Source organism: Triticum urartu, unplaced genomic scaffold (assembly GCF_056163025.1).
Source record: "Triticum urartu cultivar PI428250 unplaced genomic scaffold, HENAU_Tu73 scaffold2, whole genome shotgun sequence".
NCBI lineage: Eukaryota > Viridiplantae > Streptophyta > Magnoliopsida > Poales > Poaceae > Triticum > Triticum urartu.
Genome location: NW_028260368.1, coordinates 3897337 through 3912336, shown reverse-complemented (window position 1 = coordinate 3912336; position 15000 = coordinate 3897337). Strand labels below are relative to the sequence as shown.

Sequence of the window (15000 nt, the reverse complement as noted above, 5' to 3'; positions counted from 1 at the left end):
AAGATCTATCCAATTTGGTTATATTATATCATGGACTCGAAAAACGGATCTGAATTTGACTGAAATGCACGATCTTCACAGGTATCACTTTTCACGATACCTAAAAGGTGGAATAGCGATTTTCGAACCATTTCCTATAAGAGAATGGTTTCCATTACTTTGAGAAATGGATTCTTATATCAAACTATAGCTATTGCATTAAAGAAGAAAAGAAACTAATAGAAGTCGAAGACGCGGAATGATAGTGAATAGAGAGAAAGATTCTTCTGATTTTCTTGTTTCTATCTACTAGACGCCGTAGAGAATTGAGAATTTTCATGTCTTTCAATTCTCGTACTCGTAATTGGAAAGTTATGGAAGGAGACCCATCATTTTGCAATGAAAACAACATATAAAACTCTGGACAATTTCGAAATCAGGCCAAGCGTCTTAATACATATGCAAAAAAATTCATTATTGGCCCACCATTGATTAGAAGATTTAGCTTGTATGAATCGCTATTGGTTTGATACGAATAATGACAATCGTTTCAGTATGTTAAGGATACAGATGTATCCACAATTCATTTAGAGTTACTTAATAGTCTATTTCTTATACCATATCTCTATCCCGTGAAATTCTCGAGCCAAAAGATGGATGCATATGCTGTGTTTCATTTTGCTAAATGATATCAATTAAATGGTGTATCAATTCCATAAATTGCATATAGCAATAAATAAATCAGCAAAATTCTTTCTAATATTTTAGATAGAAGAAACATTTCTTCTATCTAAAATATTAGAAAGAATGTACCCTTCTATCCAAATCCAATTTGCATCGATAAAATAAATCCAAATTCCAGTAGTAGATGAATAATTGCAAATTTGTGTGTGTACGAGATTAGAATAACTTCAAAATAACTGACATAATTTTGTATTTTTCCTGATCAGAAAAATACATGAAAAAGAAAGGAGGTAGAAAAATTTTTGGATTTATGGTTAAAGAAGAAAAAGAAGAAAACAGGGGTTCTGTTGAATTTCAAGTATTCAGTTTCACCAATAAGATACGGAGACTTGCTTCACATTTGGAATTACACAAAAAAGATTTTTCATCGGAAAGAGGTCTACGAAGACTTTTGGGAAAACGTCGACGTTTGCTGGCTTATTTGGCAAAGAAAAATAGAGTACGTTATAAGAAATTAATCGGTCAGTTGAATATTCGGGAGCAGTAATTTAATCGTTCAAATTTTTTTCTTGTTTTATTATTTTTTTAGTAGTCTTATAGTAGTCTTAGATTTTTCATTTTGATGAGCCTCGCTTTGAGGAATTCATGGAATAATCCATTTTCATGGAATAATGAATTAAGGAAGAAAGGATATGAGTCTACCGCTTACAAGAAAAGATCTCATGATAGTCAATATGGGCCCTCAACACCCATCAATGCATGGTGTTCTTCGACTGATCGTTACTCTCGATGGTGAGGATGTTATTGATTGTGAACCCATATTAGGGTATTTACACAGAGGAATGGAAAAAATCGCGGAAAACCGAACTATTATACAATACTTACCTTATGTAACAAGGATATAGAGAGATTGTAGAAAGGGGATAGGATAGTTATTTTTGCAAGAGACTTGTTGTAAATTCCTTAACTTAAGAAAGAAAAAAGAATAAAAACACAGATACATAACATAAAAAAAAGAATAAATAAGACGAGATTCGACCTCCCCCTACATATTTAATTTCCTCTCCTATACAAAAACTAGCAAGACCCACTCCATTGGTAATTCCATCAATAACACCCTTATCAAAAAACTCCGTGAGTTCGGTTAACCCTCTTATACCGAGGGTAAAGACCCTAGTATAGAAAATATCTATATAACCACGATTATATGACCAACTGTATATATTTTTTTTTACTTGATCTAAAAATTCTTTTTAGGATTTCCTTTGTAAAAAGAGTTTATTAAATCCAAATTCTGAAAAAAAGAATAAGCGGATCCATAGAAGATATATGCTATGAATAAACCAAAGATAGCTAGACTTACAGAAGAAATTGCATTAGTAATAAATTCATATGAATTTACAAAAGAATTAGAACTTTCCTGGGTAAAGTTTATTGAGGGAGTTAACCACTTTGATAATATGGTTAACTCTGCTATTCCATTACCAATTCCTCCATTATCAAAAGAGATTCCTATGAATCCAATGAACAAAGTGAAAAGTAGTAATATAAGAAGAGGAAATAACATAGTATTTCCCGTTTCATGCGGATAGGCAAAAGTTTTTTTAGCCCCAAAAGACGTAGTAAAGGATCCTATCCTATTTCTTGTATTACCTTGAATTTTTGGTATATTTTGTGAAAAAAAAGAAACTCCACTCTTCGTTGTTGATAAAACGAAATCCCTATTCACTCCTTTGGGTATCCTTTTTCCCCATAAGGATATTGAATACAAGGAACTCTCTTTAGTGCTACTGTAATTTTGAAAATGAACACGCAAATACCCATCAAATGTAAGTAAATATATCCGAAACATATAAAAGGCAGTTAATCCTGCAGTAAAGGAGGCTATTATTCCAAAAAAGGGCGAATACAACCAACTATTACTAAGGATTTCATCTTTGGACCAGAAGCAAGCAAGAGGTGGAATACCACAAAGAGAAAGTGTACCCCATAAAAAAGTAGTTCTTGTGATTGGAATGTATTTTCTTAAACCGCCCATAAGAACCATATTTTGACTTTTATCTGGTGAATATCCAACAAGAGGTTCCATTGAATGAATAACGGATCCGGATCCCAAGAACAATAAAGCTTTTGAATAAGCATGAGTGATCAAATGGAATAAAGCAGCTTGATAAGAACCTATACCTAGAGCTAACATCATATAACCCAATTGAGACATTGTAGAATAGGCTAAGCTTCTTTTAATATCTCTCTGAGCAAGAGCTAAAGTAGCTCCTAAGAATAGTGTTATTGTACCTACTAAAGAAATAAAACTCATTATCAAAGGTAAAGATATGAAAAGAGGAAGAAGTCGAGCTAGAAGAAAAATTCCCGCAGCAACCATAGTTGCTGCGTGTATAAGAGCCGAAATAGGAGTGGGCCCTTCCATAGCATCGGGTAACCATACGTGAAGAGGGAATTGTGCGGATTTCGCAACTGCACCAAGGAATAATAAAAAAGCACACAAAGTAGTAAGTAAAGAGTTAATTCCATTATTAGGAATCCAGTTATTAGCTATTTTGAACAAATCCCTAAACTCTAAACTACCTGTTATCCAAAAAAAACCTAAAATTCCTAATAATAGACCAAAATCCCCTACACGATTAGTTACAAAAGCTTTTTGACAAGCACTCGCTGCGATTGGTCGTGTAAACCAAAAGCCTATCAATAAATAAGAACACATTCCCACGAGTTCCCAAAAAAAATAAATTTGTATCAAATTGGAGCTAGTAACCAATCCCAACATGGAAGTATTGAAAAAACTTATATAAACAAAAAATCTCAAATATCCTTCATCGTGAGACATATAACCATCACTATAAATAAGAACCAGGATTCCTACAGTAGTAATTAGTATTAACATAATAGAAGTAAGTGGGTCAATCAAGTATCCAAATTCTAAAGAAAAATCATTATTGACGGTCCAAGACCATAGATATTGATAGATCGAACTTCCATTTATTTGTTGAATAGACAGTTGAACTGAGAATACCATAGCTATACTTAAGAGTAAAACACTAGGAAAAGCCCATATGCGACGAAGATTTTTTGTTGCTGTCGGAATAAGAATAAGGCCAAATCCCATTGACATAATAACTGGAAGTGGGAGAAGAGGGATTACCCATGCATATTGATATGTATGTTCCATAAGAAAAGAAATTGCAATTTTTACTTCAATTTTTACTTCAATTTTTCTATAAAATTGTTTCCGATTCACCAAACCAATTCTTATCTCTTTCTGAAAGAATAAATAAAAAGAATAAGAAAAAATACTGAAATTCTTAATTTTTCCAAAATTTATCTCATTGAAATAATTAAAAATTAAGAATGGGTTTAGTTGGTTAAATTAAAAAAGTTAATAAAATAACTAGGTAACGAAGTTATTTTATTAACTAAATAAAGATATTTATAAAAATAAAAAAAAAAAAGTGGAATCATTTTACTTTCTATTCATAATTCATTTTTATATTTCTTTAAAACAAAGATGAAACAGCTCTCTTGTTCCATAATTAACTGATTGAGTGAATTCCAATGAAAACCTATGTTTATAAGAAATTATCGAATAGTCCTTACTTCATATAGAACTAAAATTCTAATGACTATAAATTACCTAAGTTTTAGAATGTCTTGTTTAAGAGACTCAGTATTTTTTGTTTTGATTGGAATTCCTTTCCTTTATGGAATACCATTCTGAACTTAATTAACTATTTTCATTTTCCCTTCTTTTTATCCCCCCGTCTTATCTTATATGGGGGATAGGCTTCCATACCATATATCTATATATGGAGTATACTTGATATATAAATAGATATAAATAGATTTAAATGAGAAACCCTTCTATATATTCTATATTATTAAAAAAAAAGTATAAAATATATAAAGAAAAAATGTTAAAAAATTCTTGTTGTCTTATCCGCATTAGACAAAATGAAGTAAAAAATAATTCAAAATTTAAGTATCTTTCAGTATCTAAGTATAAATACTAATAAAAAGAAGAAAGAAGGATTGATTTGCAGCAATAGATGTCTTTCACATACAACTAGAAAAAAGTAATTTCCTTTTTGAATGGCAGTTCCAAAAAAACGTACTTCAATGTCAAAAAAGCGTATTCGTAAAAATATTTGGAAGAAAAAGACTTATTTTTCCATAGTACAATCTTATTCTTTAGTAAAATCAAGATCATTTTCGAGCGGTAATGAGCATCCAAAACCAAAGGGTTTTTCTGGGCAACAAACAAATAATAAGATTTTGGAATAATATGAATTGACTTATCAAAAAAGAATTCCAATTATTTAATAATTTGGATTCTTCTTTGAATGTACTTTTATGTGTCGAATTACTCGGTACAATATTCTTAGAACAAAAAACCCCTCTTATCTTATATATACAAGAAAAAAAAAGTTTTGTTTGGTATACTGTGTGCTAAGTATTCTTTTCCTATCAATGAACTTTTCATAATTTTCCTAATAGAATCCTCATATTCTATTAGGAAAATTATGAAAAGTGGAGTATTCTTACAATAGGACTTACAACTTCCACCTATCTTCTCCAAAATCATAAGGTTAGTAAATCTTATTAATAAGAGCATAAAGACTTTCATTCTAGAAATTTTTAAAAAATCCAAAAAGCCTTTTCTATTTATCCATTTTATTTTAATTTCATCATTAAATAGAAACCCTTTTGGATTTTTTTCATTGTATTGAAAGAATTTTCAAAATGTAAAGGGGAAATTAATTAGAAAAAATTAGTTCTATAATTGCAAGTTAGAAAAAAGAAGTTCCAACTCTTTCAAGCAGTGTTTGTGTTTCTATTGGGCAAAGCAAGAGTTTATTGTAAAAAAAAAAAATGGAAACGATACTACCAAACGAAGTCTATTTTAATGAAAACTCTAATGTTCCTAAATTTTATGGACTTTCCCAATATCGACGATTCCCAAGATAATAGCTATTATTCTTTTAAGTTACCTATTATTTGAAGTTAGCCGCCATGGTGAAATTGGTAGACACGCTGCTCTTAGGAAGCAGTGCTCAAGCATCTCGGTTCGAATCCGAGTGGCGGCATTCTTGAAAAAGAATACAATAGATTAGAAATCAATTCGAAATTTACAATTTTGTAATGGGACCTTCCCCTTATGCTATTTGCAACTTTAGAACATATACTAACTCATATCTCTTTCTCAACGATTTCAATTGTGATTACGATTCATTTTATAACCTTATTAGTTCGTGAACTTGGAGGATTACGCGATTCGTCAGAAAAAGGAATGATAGTTACTTTTTTCTCTATAACAGGATTCTTAGTTTCTCGTTGGGCTTCCTCGGGACATTTTCCATTAAGTAATTTATATGAGTCATTGATCTTCCTTTCATGGGCCCTGTATATTCTTCATACCATTCCTAAAATACAGAACTCTAAAAATGATTTAAGCACAATAACTACGCCAAGTACTATTTTAACGCAAGGCTTTGCCACATCGGGTCTTTTAACTGAAATGCATCAATCCACGATACTAGTACCTGCTCTACAATCTCAGTGGTTAATGATGCATGTCAGTATGATGTTATTAAGCTATGCAACTCTTTTGTGCGGATCCTTATTATCTGCCGCTATTCTAATCATTAGATTTCGAAATAATTTCCATTTCTTTTCTAAAAAGAAAAAAAATGTTTTAAATAAAACATTTTTCTTTAGTGATATTAAATATTTTTATGCAAAAAGAAGTGCTTTAAAAAGAACCTCTGTCCCTTCATTTCCAAATTATTACAAATATCAATTAACGGAGCGTTTGGATTCTTGGAGTTATCGTGTCATTAGCCTAGGATTTACCCTTTTAACCGAGGTATTCTTTGTGGAGCAGTATGGGCTAATGAGGCCTGGGGATCCTATTGGAATTGGGATCCTAAGGAAACTTGGGCATTTATTACTTGGACCATATTCGCAATTTATTTACATAGTAGAACAAATCCAAATTGGAAGGGTACGAATTCTGCACTTATAGCTTTGATAGGATTTCTTATAATTTGGATTTGTTATTTTGGTATAAATCTATTAGGAATAGGCTTACATAGTTATGGTTCGTTTACATTAACACCTAAATGATTACATAAAATAAAACCTTCATGAAATGAAGGTTTTTACTTTTATGTTTTATTTGAGAACCCCTTGAACGCCTTATCAAAGGGTTCTCAAAAATTCGAGATAGATCTAATTATACTTTTTTACTTATTTCTGCATTATATACTTTTTTACTTATTTCTGCATTAATAGAGCAGACGAGTAAAAAAAAGCAAACCTATTTAGGATAATAATTGGATAAGAGAGCCTCTACCCTGTCAACGGATAGGGAGAGAACAAAATCTGGATAAATACCAATTCCTATTACTGGTAAAAAGATACAGATTAAAATAAAGAGTTCTCGTGGTCCAGAATCCACAAAATTTGCGTTTGGAACATTAAATAGCTTGTATCCATAGAACATCTGGCGTAACATAGATAATAAATAAATAGGAGTTAATATCATTCCAATTGCCATTACAAAAGTAATTAGTGTTTTTGGCATTAACAGAAATTTTGGACTAGTAATTAGTCCAAAAAATACTACTAATTCTGCGACAAAACCACTCATTCCTGGTAAGGCAAGAGAAGCCATTGAAAAGCTACTAAACATGGTAAAAATTTTAGGCATTGGGATAGATATTCCCCCCAGTTCTTCGAGATAAACAAGACGCATTCTATCAGAAGCGGTTCCTGCCAAGAAAAAAAGTGTAGCACCAATAAATCCATGGGATAATATTTGTAAAATAGCTCCATTGAGTCCAATGTTGGTTATGGAACCAATTCCTATAATTATGAAACCCATGTGAGATACAGAGGAATAAGCTATTCTTTTTTTGAAATTTCGTTGACCAAGAGAAGTTGAAGCTGCATAGATTATTTGGATCGCTCCTATTATTACTAACCAGGGCGAAAATAGATAATGAGCATGAGGTAACAATTCCATGTTGATCCGAATCAATCCATATGCTCCCATCTTTAATAATATTCCCGCTAAAAGCATACATGTACTATAATGTGCTTCCCCATGGGTATCTGGTAACCACGTATGTAGGGGTATAATCGGCAATTTGACAGCATAAGCAATAAGGAAGCCAAAATATAAAAGTATTTCCAAGGTTGCAGGGTATGATTGATTAATTAATCTTTCCAAATCTAATCCTGGTTCGTTGGAACCATATAAGCCCATACCCAGAACTCCGATTAAGAAAAAAATGGAACCGCCTGCAGTATACAAAATAAACTTTGTAGCTGAATATAGACGCCTCTTCCCCCCCCACATGGATAAAAGTAAGTAAACAGGAATTAATTCTAACTCCCACATGATAAAAAAAAGTAAAAGGTCTCGCGAAGAAAATAATCCTATTTGACCACTATACATTGCGAGCATCAGGAAATAGAATAATCGCGAATTCCGTGTAATTGGCCAAGCTGCTAAAGTAGCTAAAGTAGTGATAAATCCTGTCAATAAAATAGATCCTAATGAAAGTCCATCGATTCCCAATCTCCAGTGGAAATCGAAGACATCTATCCATTTATAATCCTCCTTTAATTGGATTAAGGGATCCTCCAGTTGGAAATGATAACAGAACGCATAAGTCATTAGAAGGAATTCTAATAAACAAATAGATATAGTATACCACCTAACGACTTTGTTTCCCTTATGAGGTAAAAAGAAAATTAATGAACCTGCAAATATCGGCAAAACAACAAGTATTGTTAACCAAGGAAAATAACTCATGATAAAGTGATAAAGACAAGATACGTTTTGACCAGAAAAGCCCGTGCTCGATTATTTCGAGCACAGGCTTCTTCGGTAAAGAGGAATCAGACGATTCGAGTGAAGTTTTTTGTAACGTATCAATAAGATAGAGCCATGCTACGTGTTGTTTCAGGCCCTAAATAAACGCGGACACTTAAAAAATCTGTCGGGCAGGCAGATTCACATCTCTTACAACCCACACAATCTTCGGTTCTCGGCGCGGAAGCAATTTGCTTGGCTTTACATCCATCCCAGGGTATCATTTCTAATACATCTGTTGGACAAGCTCGTACACATTGAGTGCATCCTATACATGTATCGTAAATTTTTACGGAATGTGACATTGGATCTATAAATTTTTCTTTTCAACATAAAATTTTTCGATCTGGTAAAAATGAAATTAGTACTATAATGAGTCATATGTATTGTAGACACCAGACGAAGCAATGGTTTATCCAAACTTCAAAAAAAAAAATCTATTTTTTAATCTGTTTGTGAGAAAGCGTGAAGAGAGCCAAGAGACTTTAATTTTGGATTTCAACAATAAATAAGAAATAAGAAAGAATTTTACGAATTGTACAGACGAATTCGAATTAGCCAATAAATTGGCTATCGTCTTTTCAATATAAATTATTGCAATATTCAAATTGCAATATCAATGAATTACAAATACAAAAATTCATTTAAGTGAAAAAGAATACTATGCAATAATCTACTAAAAAAAATGGATATTCTCAAATAATACTAAGAAAATAGTATTGATTTCTATTTATTTTAATATGTGCGCCTTTGTTTAGAGGATTCTATGTCTAATTATTCAAAAGTCTAATTATTCAATAAATTAGATTGATTGATACGAGTGGATTTCCTATTACGATGGATGGAAGAAAGAATGGATAGTCCAATAGCGGCTTCAGCAGCTGCAAGGGCTATAACAAAAATTGCGAAAATATCTCCTTTTAATTGGCGACTATCAAATAGATCAGAAAATGTTACGAGATTTAGATTAATTGAATTCAGTATAAGTTCAAGACATATTAGAGCTCTAACCATGTTTCGGCTTGTGATCAATCCATAGATACCAATCGAAAATAAATAGACACTCAAAAAAAGTACATGCTCAAACATCATTAACTAACTCCTTATCAATCTCGATTCATTTCAATATGAGGGCAAGAATTGAACCGATTCAATTAATTACAATAGAACAATTACACAACAAAAGAAAAAAAAAAAAAAAAAAAAGGAGGTATTTGTTGGCAGTAGATGGATTTTACTAAATCAAAATTGTGATTCTTTAGTTATTTATTTTAGATTTGCAATTCTTATAATTTGTACTTTTTCTAAGTTTTCTTATTGCCGAGCCATAGTAATTGCACCTATTAAAGAAACTAGAAGAATTATGGAAATGAGTTCAAACGGAAGATAAAAATCGGTTGCTAAATGAATTCCAATTTGTTGAACATTATTTATGAGACCCTGTTCTACTATTTGGTTTGATCTTGTAGTCCAAAGAATTCCATACCACGACGTATCTGGGATAGTAGTCATTAGTGAAAAAACAATAGTTATACAAACGAGTGAAGTGAACCCATCTCCAATAGTCCAATAATTCTTATCTTTAGACCATTCTGAGCCATTTACGAACATTACAGCGAATATGATCAAGACATTTATGGCTCCCACATAAATAAGAAGTTGTGCGACAGCTACAAAGTAGGAATTTAATAAAAAATAGAATAAGGATATACAAACAAGAACTAATCCCAGCGAAAAGGCAGAATAAATGGGGTTGGTAAGTAATACTACTCCTAGACCCCCTAGTAGAAGAACAAATCCCCCAAATAGCATAAGAATCTCATGTATTGGTCCAGGTAAATCCATTATGGATAAAAAGAAATTAATAGTATAAAATTTTTCATGAACTGACTAAAACTAAAGGATTCAAGGAAGGAAAAAAGGATTAGGGTATTTTTTTGTGTATAAACTTATAGTTATAAATTATATTATATCACGAAAATCTAGTCTGATTTAAAATAAGAAATAATTTCCAATAAGCAGTAGTTTTTCGTTTTTCTTTATAGTTTAATTTTAAAGTTTAATAAAGAATTATTAGATTTTTATAACAGAAAGACAAAATCAAAGTTTAGTAATCAGTAATCGTTCTTGAATTCGAAGATTTTTCTTTGTTTATTTTACTTTCAGACGAATTCCTAATTGTTTGAATTGTGTAATCTCCCATTATGGAGATTGGTAACCGACTTAAAGCAATTTGATTGTAATTCAATTCATGACGATCATAGGTAGAAAGTTCATATTCTTCAGTCATTGATAAACAGCTTGTTGGACAGTACTCAACACAATTGCCACAAAATATACAAACTCCGAAATCAATACTATAATTAAGCAATTGTTTTCTTTTAATATCCTTTTCAAATCTCCAATCCACAACGGGTAAATCTATCGGACATACGCGAACACATACTTCACAAGCAATACATTTATCAAATTCAAAGTGGATTCGCCCTCGGAAACGCTCTGGTGTAATTGATTTTTCATAAGGGTAGTGAATCGTTATAGGTAAACGATTTGTGTGGGATAAGGTAGTTATGAAACTTTGACCTATGTACCTTGTAGCACGTATTGTTTGTTGACCATAACTCATGAACCCAGTTACCATAGGGAACATATTCATTCTAAATATCTATGAAAAAGATATGTTTCTTTCTCTTGTTTGAGAGAGCTTTTGTGTTGAAAATATTCTTACTATTATTGTATTATCTTATTTATAGTGAAACAAGTTGAGAAGAGGTTGTTAATAAGAGATTGCCCAGGGAAATAGGTAAAAGAAATTTCCATCCAAGATTTAATAACTGATCCATTCTCATCCTCGGTAAAGTCCATCTTATTGTGATAGAAATGAAGAGAAATAAATAAGCTTTAGTTAATGTAATAAATATACCCATTGTCATTTCCAAAATTCCAACTGCTTTATTCATTTGGAAAAAATCAAAAAAGGATATATAGGGAATAGATAAATTCCACCCGCCCAAGTAGAGAACTGTTACAAATAAAGAAGAAACTAATAAATTTAGGTAAGAAACAAGATAAAATAAACCATATTTGATACCGGAATATTCAGTTTGGTAACCTGCTACTAATTCTTCCTCCGCTTCTGGTAAATCAAAGGGTAATCTTTCACATTCTGCCAAAGAAGAAATTAAAAAAACCAGAAAACCTATAGGCTGACGCCAAATATTCCATCCAAAAAAACCGTATTTTGACTGTGCTTCAACTATATCAACTGTACTTGAACTGTTAGATAATCATAGTCGGTGATAACATCACAGTTCCCACCGCTATTTCAAAACCGTACATGAAACCTTAGCTTCATACGGCTTCTCTATGATCAGAAAAAGGAAAGGACTGTTTTGTTCCTAGCCCCGGGGGCGTAGATAGAATTAGATAAAATAAAATAGATTTGAAAGTCCTAAATTAGACCAAAGGAATTCCGTCTGCTAGAATAAGAAAAAGCGCTTCCGAATTGATCTCATCCTTTATAATATAATGAAAATTTTTCTTTGTTCAGTAATAACTTAATCTTGGAATAAAACACTTGTTACTTGTTATAGGAATTCAATTAATAAATGGAAAGAGTTGGGTATTAGTTCATGAGCAATTCTGCATGAATATGGATAGAGGAAGGAAATAATGAAAATTTTTTCTAGTGCACTCCATATCTTTTTTACTATTCTTCTTTCCCCAGGGAGGGGGTATTTAAAAAGAAAAAATGGATAAAGGGTTAATTCGTTCTTGATAGCCATTTCCTTAACAAGTGAATGGGAACATACTCTGGATCGGAATCCGAAGAAAGTACTACTTGATAATTTCTACAAATTGCAAGTCCTTATTATGATTCCTTTTATGGGCAAAAATCTCTAATGTTTTAGATTTTCCATTACTAATCCTTTATGTACTTTAGTGTTCCTAACCCTTCACTAACTTTTGGTGGATTCTTCTTATGGATTATTAAGTTATAGTAATAACTAGGAGTATTCTAGTAATGGAATTCCATATCGTGAATCCTTTATTCTTGGCCGCTTCAAGATATGATGACTAATTAAAAAATATCAACCTTGGGATAAAGAGTTTACACTGCTTATGTTTACTTCCACTTTTTTCTTGTACGTAGGAAATGAGATTTTTTCTTTTTACTACAAATTTATAAGCTGTTTTGTTTCACTCATATAGCTATCTAGTTTAACTTACCAACCCAAATACTAAATAAGAAAAGGAATATAAATAGTTAATGGATTTTATAGGAAAAAGATCTATTTTAACGAATCACACGTAGAGATATTGCTAGCACACAAAAAGTTAATGGTATTTCATAACTAATGGATTGAGCAGCAGCTCGTAGACCGCCTGAAAAAGAATATTTATTATTTGAGCTATATCCTGCCATAAGAAGACCAATAGGAGCTATACTTGAAATGGCAATCCATAAAAAAACACCAATACTAAGATCGGCTAAAACAAAATGATATCCCAAAGGGATAACTAAAAAACTTAATAAAACTGATATGACTGCTATAGAGGGTCCAATGCTAAATAAAGAAATATCTCCTCGGGATGGCAGAATATCTTCTTTAAAAAGTAGCTTAGTCCCATCTGCTATAGCTTGAAGCAGGCCCAGGGGGCCAGCATATTCAGGACCAATACGTTGTTGTATCGACGCAGATATTTCTCTTTCTAACCACACAATTACGAGTACCTCTATTGTTATTCCCAAAAGGAGGGTCAAAATGGGTAGAATCGATATCAGTCCATAGACTTCTTTTAATAATTCCAATTTCGAAAAAGAATTGATAGTTTCTACCTCTACCCTATCTATTATCATTTCAACGATCAACTTCCCCCATAATGATATCTATACTACCTAATATCGTCATGATATCAGCCAATTTCATTTTTTTAACTAGCTGAGGAAGAATTTGCAAATTAATAAACCCGGGTGGACGGATTTTCCATCTCCAGGGGAAAAGGCTATCATCTCCTACTAGATAAATCCCTAATTCACCTTTTGGGGCTTCTACTCTTACATAAAGCTCTTGTCTTGACAATTCAAAATTGGGCGAAGGTTTTTTACCAAGAAATTTATACTCAAAATCATTCCATTCAGAATTATTTTCTTTCTTAAAGCGTCGGACTTCTAAATTTTCATAAGGTCCTCCAGGAATTTTTTCTACAGCTTGTTGAATTATTTTGATGGATTCCCTCATTTCACCAATTCGTACTAAATAGCGAGCTAACGAATCCCCTTCTTTTTGCCATTGGACTTTCCAATCAAATTGGTTGTAAGACTCATAAGGATCTACTTTACGAAGATCCCATTGTATTCCAGAAGCTCGTAACATCGGTCCCGATAAGCCCCAATTTACTGCTTCTTCTCCGCTAATAAAACCTACTCCTTCAACTCGCTCTAAAAAAATTGGATTCTGTGTAATAAGTTGTTGATATTCAACAACTCCGCGTAAAAAATAATCACAGAAATCTAAACATTTATCGATCCATCCATAAGGTAGATCGGCGGCTACTCCTCCGATGCGAAAGTAATTGTGCATCATTCGCATACCTGTAGCAGCTTCAAATAGATCATATATTAATTCTCTCTCTCTAAAAATATAGAAAAAAGGAGTCTGTGCGCCGAGATCCGCCATAAAAGGTCCAAGCCATAGCAAGTGAGAAGCTATCCGGCTTAATTCTAACATAATTACCCTAATATAGCTGGCTCTTTGTGGTATTTGAATATTCTCCAAGAATTCTGGTGCATTTACTGTTATTGCTTCTGTAAACATAGTAGCTAAATAATCCCACCTTGTTACATAAGGTAAGTATTGTATAATAGTTCGGTTTTCCGCGATTTTTTCCATTCCTCTGTGTAAATACCCTAATATGGGTTCACAATCAATAACATCCTCACCATCGAGAGTAACGATCAGTCGAAGAACACCATGCATTGATGGGTGTTGAGGGCCCATATTGACTATCATGAGATCTTTTCTTGTAAGCGGTAGACTCATATCCTTTCTTCCTTAATTCATTATTCCATGAAAATGGATTATTCCATGAATTCCTCAAAGCGAGGCTCATCAAAATGAAAAATCTAAGACTACTATAAGACTACTAAAAAAATAATAAAACAAGAAAAAAATTTGAACGATTAAATTACTGCTCCCGAATATTCAACTGACCGATTAATTTCTTATAACGTACTCTATTTTTCTTTGCCAAATAAGCCAGCAAACGTCGACGTTTTCCCAAAAGTCTTCGTAGACCTCTTTCCGATGAAAAATCTTTTTTGTGTAATTCCAAATGTGAAGCAAGTCTCCGTATCTTATTGGTGAAACTGAATACTTGAAATTCAACAGAACCCCTGTTTTCTTCTTTTTCTTCTTTAACCATAAATCCAAAAATTTTTC

The 15000-nt window shown here is 32.2% G+C and overlaps 1 non-coding gene across 1 annotated transcript; it reads left to right on the top strand.

The window, feature by feature from the left end:
- The first annotated feature begins 5682 nt into the window (after window positions 1-5682).
- TRNAL-UAG (transfer RNA leucine (anticodon UAG)) lies at window positions 5683-5762 on the top strand. Its single transcript has one exon. It is a non-coding gene; the product is annotated as a tRNA-Leu (tRNA).
- The last annotated feature ends 9238 nt before the right edge of the window (window positions 5763-15000 follow it).